Genomic DNA, 7654 nt, shown 5'->3' with positions numbered 1-7654 from the left:
TATGGCCCCCTACATCTCGCCAGTGGCTAGGGTACGAGTGAACGGTCAACTTACGCAGGCCTTTCCCATCTGTAGGGGTACCCGGCAGGGATGCCCCCTGTCCCCCCTACTGTTCGTCCTGGTGGTGGAACCCCTGGCCATCATGATACGCCGGTCCCCCGACATCCATGGTATCTCCCTTCGAGGGATGGAGCATAAGATTGCCCTCTTCGCAGACGACCTCCTTCTCACCCTCTCGGACCCGTTGCACTCCCTGCCGGCGGTCCACTCGCTGCTTCAAGAGTTTGAACGGGCGTCCGGGCTCAAAATCAATCATGCGAAATCTTGGGCCCTCAACTTGACGATTCCGGATGGGGACCTCGTGGCGCTCCGGTCCTGTGTTCCCTATCAATGGGCGACCGAGTCGGTGCGCTACCTCGGCCTGAATCTGACCCCGGACCTGGCCACTTGGACGCAGGCCAATTGGCAGGAGTATAAAAGTTCAGTCCAGACGGACCTGCGTGCGTGGAAAGCCCTGCCATTATCTTGGCTGGGTAGACTCAATACGGTGAAGATGTCCATCCTCCCAAAGATCTTGTACCTCTTCCAAACACTACCGACGCCGATCCCAGAACACCAGATTCAAGGGCTCCAACGCGAGCTGGTAGCGTTTATATGGGGTGGGAAGAAGCCGCGTTTCTCTAACACGCTCCTGATGCTCCCCCGTGACAGAGGTGGCCTCGCGTGCCCGAATCTTCTTGAATACTATTGGGCATCGCATCTTCGCTACGTCTTAGAATGGGGGGCGTGGGAGAGCGAAAAGGTGTGGTTCCACATGGATCGGGCAGTCACCTGCCGCCCTCTGTGGGATCATGCCTGGCTGCCTCGGGAGGTGCGCCATCGCAGCGCTTACTTGGCTGTCCCCACTCGAACGGTCCTAGAGATATGCGACAAGGTAGCGGTCCGCAGGGGTCTCACCTCTTTCCCATCTCCGCACACCCCAATTGCACACAACCCGCAGTTCCCCCCTGCGTGTCGTCCGGCCTTCTTTGCCAATTGGACGGAGTCCGGCTGTAGAACGATTGGAGACCTCTTCACAGGGGGGGGCTTTAAGTCTTTCGCGCAATGCCAGCACGAACTTGGACTGTCGGAGAACGACAAGTTCCAGTACATCCAGCTCCGACACTGGATCCAGGGCTCATCCCTGACGCAGGCGGCTACACGATCTTACACACCGTTCGAACAACTAGCACGGACTTTCGGCACGTATAAGGGGCTGATTTCGCGTATCTACCGGGTGTTACAACATGCGCAGCGTCCGGCTCCCCATCTATATCAGTTGAAGTGGCAGACCGCCTCTGACTCGGGGGTCACCCCCTCTCAATGGGTCAGGCTGTGGAGGGACATCCCTAAAATTCTACGCAGCATCCCTCAGCAGGAGTCAGCCTACAAGGTAATGACTCAATGGTATTATACCCCGGTTCGGCTCCAGAAGATGTTCCCTAAGACGTCTCCTCTCTGTTGGCGATGTACGCAAGCGCCGGGAGATTTCATACACATTTGGTGGACCTGTCCCCTCCTGGCGATCTTTTGGAAGGAGGTACTCAGTCATATCAAACGGGTGTTGGGGTACCCTCTGCCTGGGGATCCGCTAGTGGTTGTTCTGGGCCTCAGGCCAGTGGCTGTGAGAGCTATGACGGGGCGGGATCGGCACCTTAGCCTCCACATGTTGGGCGCCGCCAGACAGACAGTGGCGCTCTACTGGAAAAAGGCTGAGACGCCCTCTGTAAACGTTTGGTTTACCCGCTTGTGGCAGGTGGTGGCAATGGAGCTGCTAACAGCCCGTCTTCAATCCCGTGAGACTCAATATGGGAAACTCTGGAAGCCCCTGGTAGACCATCTGGGGCGGTTGGAGCATGCTCGGATGCAGCCGCCGCGCCTGCGAGCCTTGAGGCTTTTTGAGGACGCTGTCTGCCCGGTGGATCCAGGACGTCTATGGGGGTTGTCTGATGACGGAAAGGGGGGGCCTGATGCCGCCCCCCCACCCCCGGGGAGAGGGGGCCCCGAACCTGCATACTCGGGATCTAGTGGCCTCGGCGGATTGGCCTAGTGGTGGCGTTACTGACTTTTTCGCCTTCCGTCCCCCCTCGCCCCCCCCTCCCCTCCGCCTAGCCGGTACCCTCCCTACCCTCCCACTGTTGTCTCACTTTCCCCTCAGTTAGTTGACCGCCTTATGGACACTCCTGGCATCAGGGACTACCTCCAGGGCCCCGTGCATGAACACCCCATTACTGCCGCACCTGAAATGCCTGGGGGATGGCTTTACGTATGACGTGGCTGGCCGGATAGCGGCTCTGCTTACCTGTACCTTTCCGGTCCCTAGGGTTCGATGCTGGGTATTCAGGGATCATCACCCCGGTCTTGGCATACTGGCTGTGTGAGCATGGGTTGCTCGATGCGAGGCGGGACTGGTGGGGCATTCACCCGGGGTTAGACGGTTTAGACACAACCTTGCTTCCAAGGCCGGGGCCTCGGCACATTCAATGCCATTATACATGAAATTTAGCAGCCTAGAGGGATTTCCAGATCTTAACGCTCTGCAGGAAACTGCCCGCGCTGTAAGGGTTGCTACTGCTGGGGGGCTTTGACTGGCGGGAGCGGGGGTCCCTTTAGAGGATGGAACTGCATGGGTTCTTGTGCTTCAGACATGACATGTAATCTTGACCTCCCGGGCCTTCGCCCTTGGTTGCTTGAAGAAGGTTGCTGCCGGCCCCTGTGGTTGTAGGCGAATAAGCTGTGTATTGAAGCCGGAGTGTTCCATTCCATTTAATAAAATAAAAAGTTGTTTATGAATAAAAATGGCGAAATCAATTGCAGCTTTTATGTGAACAAGGGCGCTTGAGCCCGAAACGCGTCATCTGTCGACTGCTGCTGGGTATGAAATAAAACATCTTGCCTGAGAAAACAAGTGGTTCGTATCTCTTTCTTCGCTGCCGAGGTAGAGGTGGAAGGAGTAATTTTTTGCAATATATATATATATATATATATATATATATATATATATATATATATATATAGAAACAGTCCTTTCCGCTCTCCTCTCCACTCGGCGGAAATACAGGCACGGACCTCTCGCCTCCGAATCAAAATCAAACAATCCCACAAGCCAAAGCGGGTGAAGCAGGAAATTTAATACCCAATTTTTAAAATGAAGAAATAAACGGACCAGTGTCCTCCATGACGCGTTTCGCTCCACGCAGGGAGCTTGATCACATATATATATCACCAACAGAAGAAATGTTGAAGTCCAGACCCGTGAAACACCAGTTTTATTTAAAGTCAAAGTGGCTGCATTTCCTTCTCTCTTTCCCTTACGCGTTTCAGCTGCACTCAGCCTTGTTCACAGGTGAGCCAGATCATAGTGCATGATTTTGAAGGCCTTAAATCCAAATGCCCACGTGACTTTGAATAACAGCATACATTGCCCATAAAGCACTTGCAGTGTACGCATGTTATATGCAATGGCAATGTTGGTAAATATCAGGCTTAAGAGCGTGAAACAACATTGCAATGCAATTTATGTTGTCCAAGTGCACTTAATTTCATTCTAAAGGACAGTCACGTATTGCACTGGAGGCTTCTTTTAATAATTGAGGTCTTGCTCATTCTGCTGCCAAAAACATATCATGTTTAAAAGCACGGGTAACACCGAAATGACAAAAGGAGAAATTTCCCCTCCTGTCGCCCTTTCTTACCTCCATGCTATTAATTCCAGGAAAGTTCTATAGTGTTGCAAAAGAGGCAAGCGGGACATGATCCCCAAATTCAATCCATACGCAAACTCTCCACATTTGGTAGGAGCCCCCATCCTGCTTAGATATATATATATAACATATATATATATATTACCTACTGGCAATCGCAAGCAGGTAGTTATAGTTAGGACCTATTTTCGATAGGAAATCCGCAACATTCTATTTGGAATAACGTTGGCGCCGATAGACGAATCTTTGCAAAAGTTTCCCAACTTTTGGCCAGCTCCGGTCCGCTCCTATTCTGAAAATTTCACGGCGATTCGACAAGCAGGGGCCGAGAAGAAAGGGGGGTCCTAAAACGCGTTTTCCCATGCATTTTCCCATAGGACCTGTTGACGCAGCTACAGCCTGAACTGCTGAACGGAATGACACCAAATTTGGCAAAGAGGTAGTCCTCAGTTCAGACTCATGCCTTTTGATTAAATGGTGTAAATCAGTTCAGTAGTTCCTTAGAAAATTAGAGTTAAAAAGATAGATATATCTGGGCGGAGCCTAACCACACATCTCGTCGTGAGATCTGATTGGCTGTCAGTACTTCATCCAAGAAGTATTGGCAGCCATCTTGGGACCAATATACATGATAGCACCTCATTAAAAAGCATTGCAGTTAATAGAAGGTTACATTATAAATCATTTGTTGATGGTACCATACTCATTTTAGGAATTGTGGTGTGTTCTAAGGTGATTTTACCATGTGAAAAAGCCTTCTGCTGTGATATCATGAATCATGTTTGAGAGAAAACTATTTTCTCATGCTTTTCCCACAGAGGTTTGGAAGGTGATCTATAAGCTAAACTGAGAGCATATTTTCTGTAGATTCACATTATCTTTCTCAGTCATGTGAGAATGAAGTCTGACATTCTCAGTAAAACATGTACATCCAACAAGGGCAGGGACTGTCAGTTGATTCCTTTGTGTTCTACTGCAGCTTTCCAGAGTGTTCCAAAGAACAACTAGAGCGCTAACAGTCCTACTTATGACAAACGTGTTGCACACCTGAAGCCATCTTGATTGGAATAAAGTGGTAACTCTTAAAACATTTAATTCAAAAAGGAACAAAATGAGGGGGTTCATTTTGCCATAGAAAGTATGATTAGTGCTGCAGAAAGAAAAATTAGGGCACATTTTGAGTGACTTCTCAAATCCTCTTCTATTTCATTAAAAAATTCTGACATGCAGACTGAAACATGCACTTTCAATACCAGCAGCAGACTTCCCTGGTGAGCAGTAGCTTTACTACAGTGATCTAATAAGCAACTAGAGTGCTAACATTCAGAATTTATGGCAAATGTGTGACACATCTGAATGCCTTCTTGATGGAATCAAAGTAAAAAACTGAAAGTATTTCCTACTGAGGAGACTGTAGTAAATGAGGAAATTAGGAAACTTCATAACAAATAAGTCCCAGAGTGTTCTAACGAACAACTAGAGCGCTAACAGTCTTAGTTATGACAAAAGTATGGCACACCTGAAGCCATCTTGATTGGAATAAAGTGGTAACACTTAAAACATTTAATTTACAAAGGAACAAAATGAGGGGGTTTATTTTGCCATAGAAATTATGATTAGTGCTGCAGAAAGAAAAATTAGGGCACATTTTGACTTCTCAAATCCTCTTCTATTTCATTAAAAAATTCTGATATGCAGACTGAAACATGCACTTTTAATACCAGCAGCAGACTTCCGTGGTGAGCAGTAGCTTTACTACAGTGATCTAATGAGCAACTAGAGTGCTCCATTCTGAATTTATGGCAAATGTGTGACATATCTGAATACCTTCTTGATGGAATCAAAGTAAAAAACTGAAAGCATTTCCTACTGAGGTGACTGCAGTAAATGAGGAAATTAGGAAACTTCATAACAAATAAATCTCCCAAGATGGCCACCAGAGACAAAAGAGCCCAAATGCAGCACAAATATCACCCAGATGTAGCCCACATGTAGCCCAATGACAGAAGTGTGCAAAACACTTATTTTTTGTGTATTTGCAGTTTTATATAGTGCAGACTTGTCAGGTATTGGAGTGCTTTACATGAGCATTGGTTACATCACACAAGCTCAAATTCATTTTGGTTGTAGACAGATTAAGTGATTTGACCAGATTCACCGGTTGTTGAGCTGAAGCTGAAACTCCAACCTGGTTCCCCAGTTGCAAAGTCTGCAGCTCTGGAAGTAACACCACATACTCTCCCCTAGGTGCAACATTTAATCAAGTGGTCAACTGGATAAAAAAACATAAAGATTACAAATAATTTAAAAGTTATTTGTCGCTATTTGAAAACTCAGAAAATATGTCCTCATTTTTGTTTTTTAGAGCACTAACCATAATTCTGATGCAAATAAGACCCTCTCATATATGTAATTTCTAAAGGAAATGCTCTAGGTATTACAGTTTTGATTACATCAAGATGACGTCAGGCGTTCCACACTTTTGTAATAAATATAGAATGTTAGCAATCTAGTTGTTCATTGGGATACTGTTAAGAGGCAGAGGCCAGGGGCACGGACTCTGAAAATTGAAGGCAGGTAGGCAGAGGCAACAATTTGACCACACTGGGCAGGCAGGAAGGGCAGTGGCAGCACAACAGACTATGGAGGGCAGTGGAAAGGGGGGCAGGGGCAACAAACCAACAATACAGCAACGCAGCCCCCCTCCTAAAGAATTAAAAAAAAAAAAGCCATGACCCGGGGGTTGGGGTCCCCGGGCCGATTAAGGCCTTGGGAGGGCCAAATTAATTTTTTTCAACAAAAAAAATGAGGGTGCTGGCCCTGGGGGATGGGGTCCCCAGGGCCAATAAATTAGAAAAAGAAGGGGGGCCACACAGCCCTCCTTCTTAAAAAAATAAAATAAATAAAAGACCGGCATCGCGCCGGAGGCCATGCCCCCTCCTTGCAGCACTCTGCAAATGCGCCCCCTGGCCAGTTGTAAGTTGGGGAATGAATTCCCCTTCAAAACTGCGGGTCCCTGAGGGCCAACTAGCCCAACAGGTATCTCCAGTATGCGCCAGGGAGCTGCGTTGCAGACAGGTGTTCTGAGGCCACGCCCCTTTTTACACCTCTATGCAACACAGCTCTGTGGCACTTACTGGAGGTACCGAGTGGGCTAGTTTGACCCTTAGGATTCAAGGGGACTTAATCTCTGAACTTAGAACAGCCACAGGGCGCGTTTACACAGTGGTGAAGGGAGGGGACGGGGCCTGAGGTGACGTGTGCAAACACTCCCTGTGGCGCGTTTTAAGTTGGGGAAATAATTCCCTTTCAATCCTGAGGGACCCTGGGGGCCAACTAGCCCACCAGGAGCTTCCAGTAAGCACCACTGCTCTGCGTTGCAGAGAGGTGGGGCAGGCCGTGCCCCTTTTTACACCTCTCTGCAATGGCGCTTACTGGAGGTACCTTGTGGGCTATTTTGCCCCTAGGGACCCTCAAGATTCAAGGGGACATAATCTCCCAACTTAAAAAACAGCCACAGGGCGTGTTTACACAGTGGGGAAGGGAGGGGACGGGGCCTGAGGTGACGTGTGCAAACACGCCCTATGGCCCGTTTTAAGTTGGGGAAATAATTCCCCTTCAATCCTGAGGGCCCCTGGGGGCTAACTAGCTCACCAGGTGCTTCCAGTAAGCGCCACTGAGCTGCGTGGCAGAGAGGTGGTCCAGGCCATTCCACTTTTTACACCTCTCTGCAACGCAGCTCTGTGGCGCTTACTGGAGGTACCTAGTGGGCTAGTTGGACCCTAGGGACCCTCAGGATTCAAATGAACTTAATCTTCCAACCAAAAACGGCCACAGGGCGTGTTTACACAGTGGTGAAGGGAGGGGACGGGGCCTGAGTTAACTTGTGCAAACACGCCCTGTGGCGTGTT

This window comes from Triturus cristatus, chromosome 8 (assembly GCF_964204655.1).
Source record: "Triturus cristatus chromosome 8, aTriCri1.1, whole genome shotgun sequence".
NCBI classification, from domain to species: domain Eukaryota; kingdom Metazoa; phylum Chordata; class Amphibia; order Caudata; family Salamandridae; genus Triturus; species Triturus cristatus.
Note: the sequence above shows the minus strand (reverse complement) of the source record.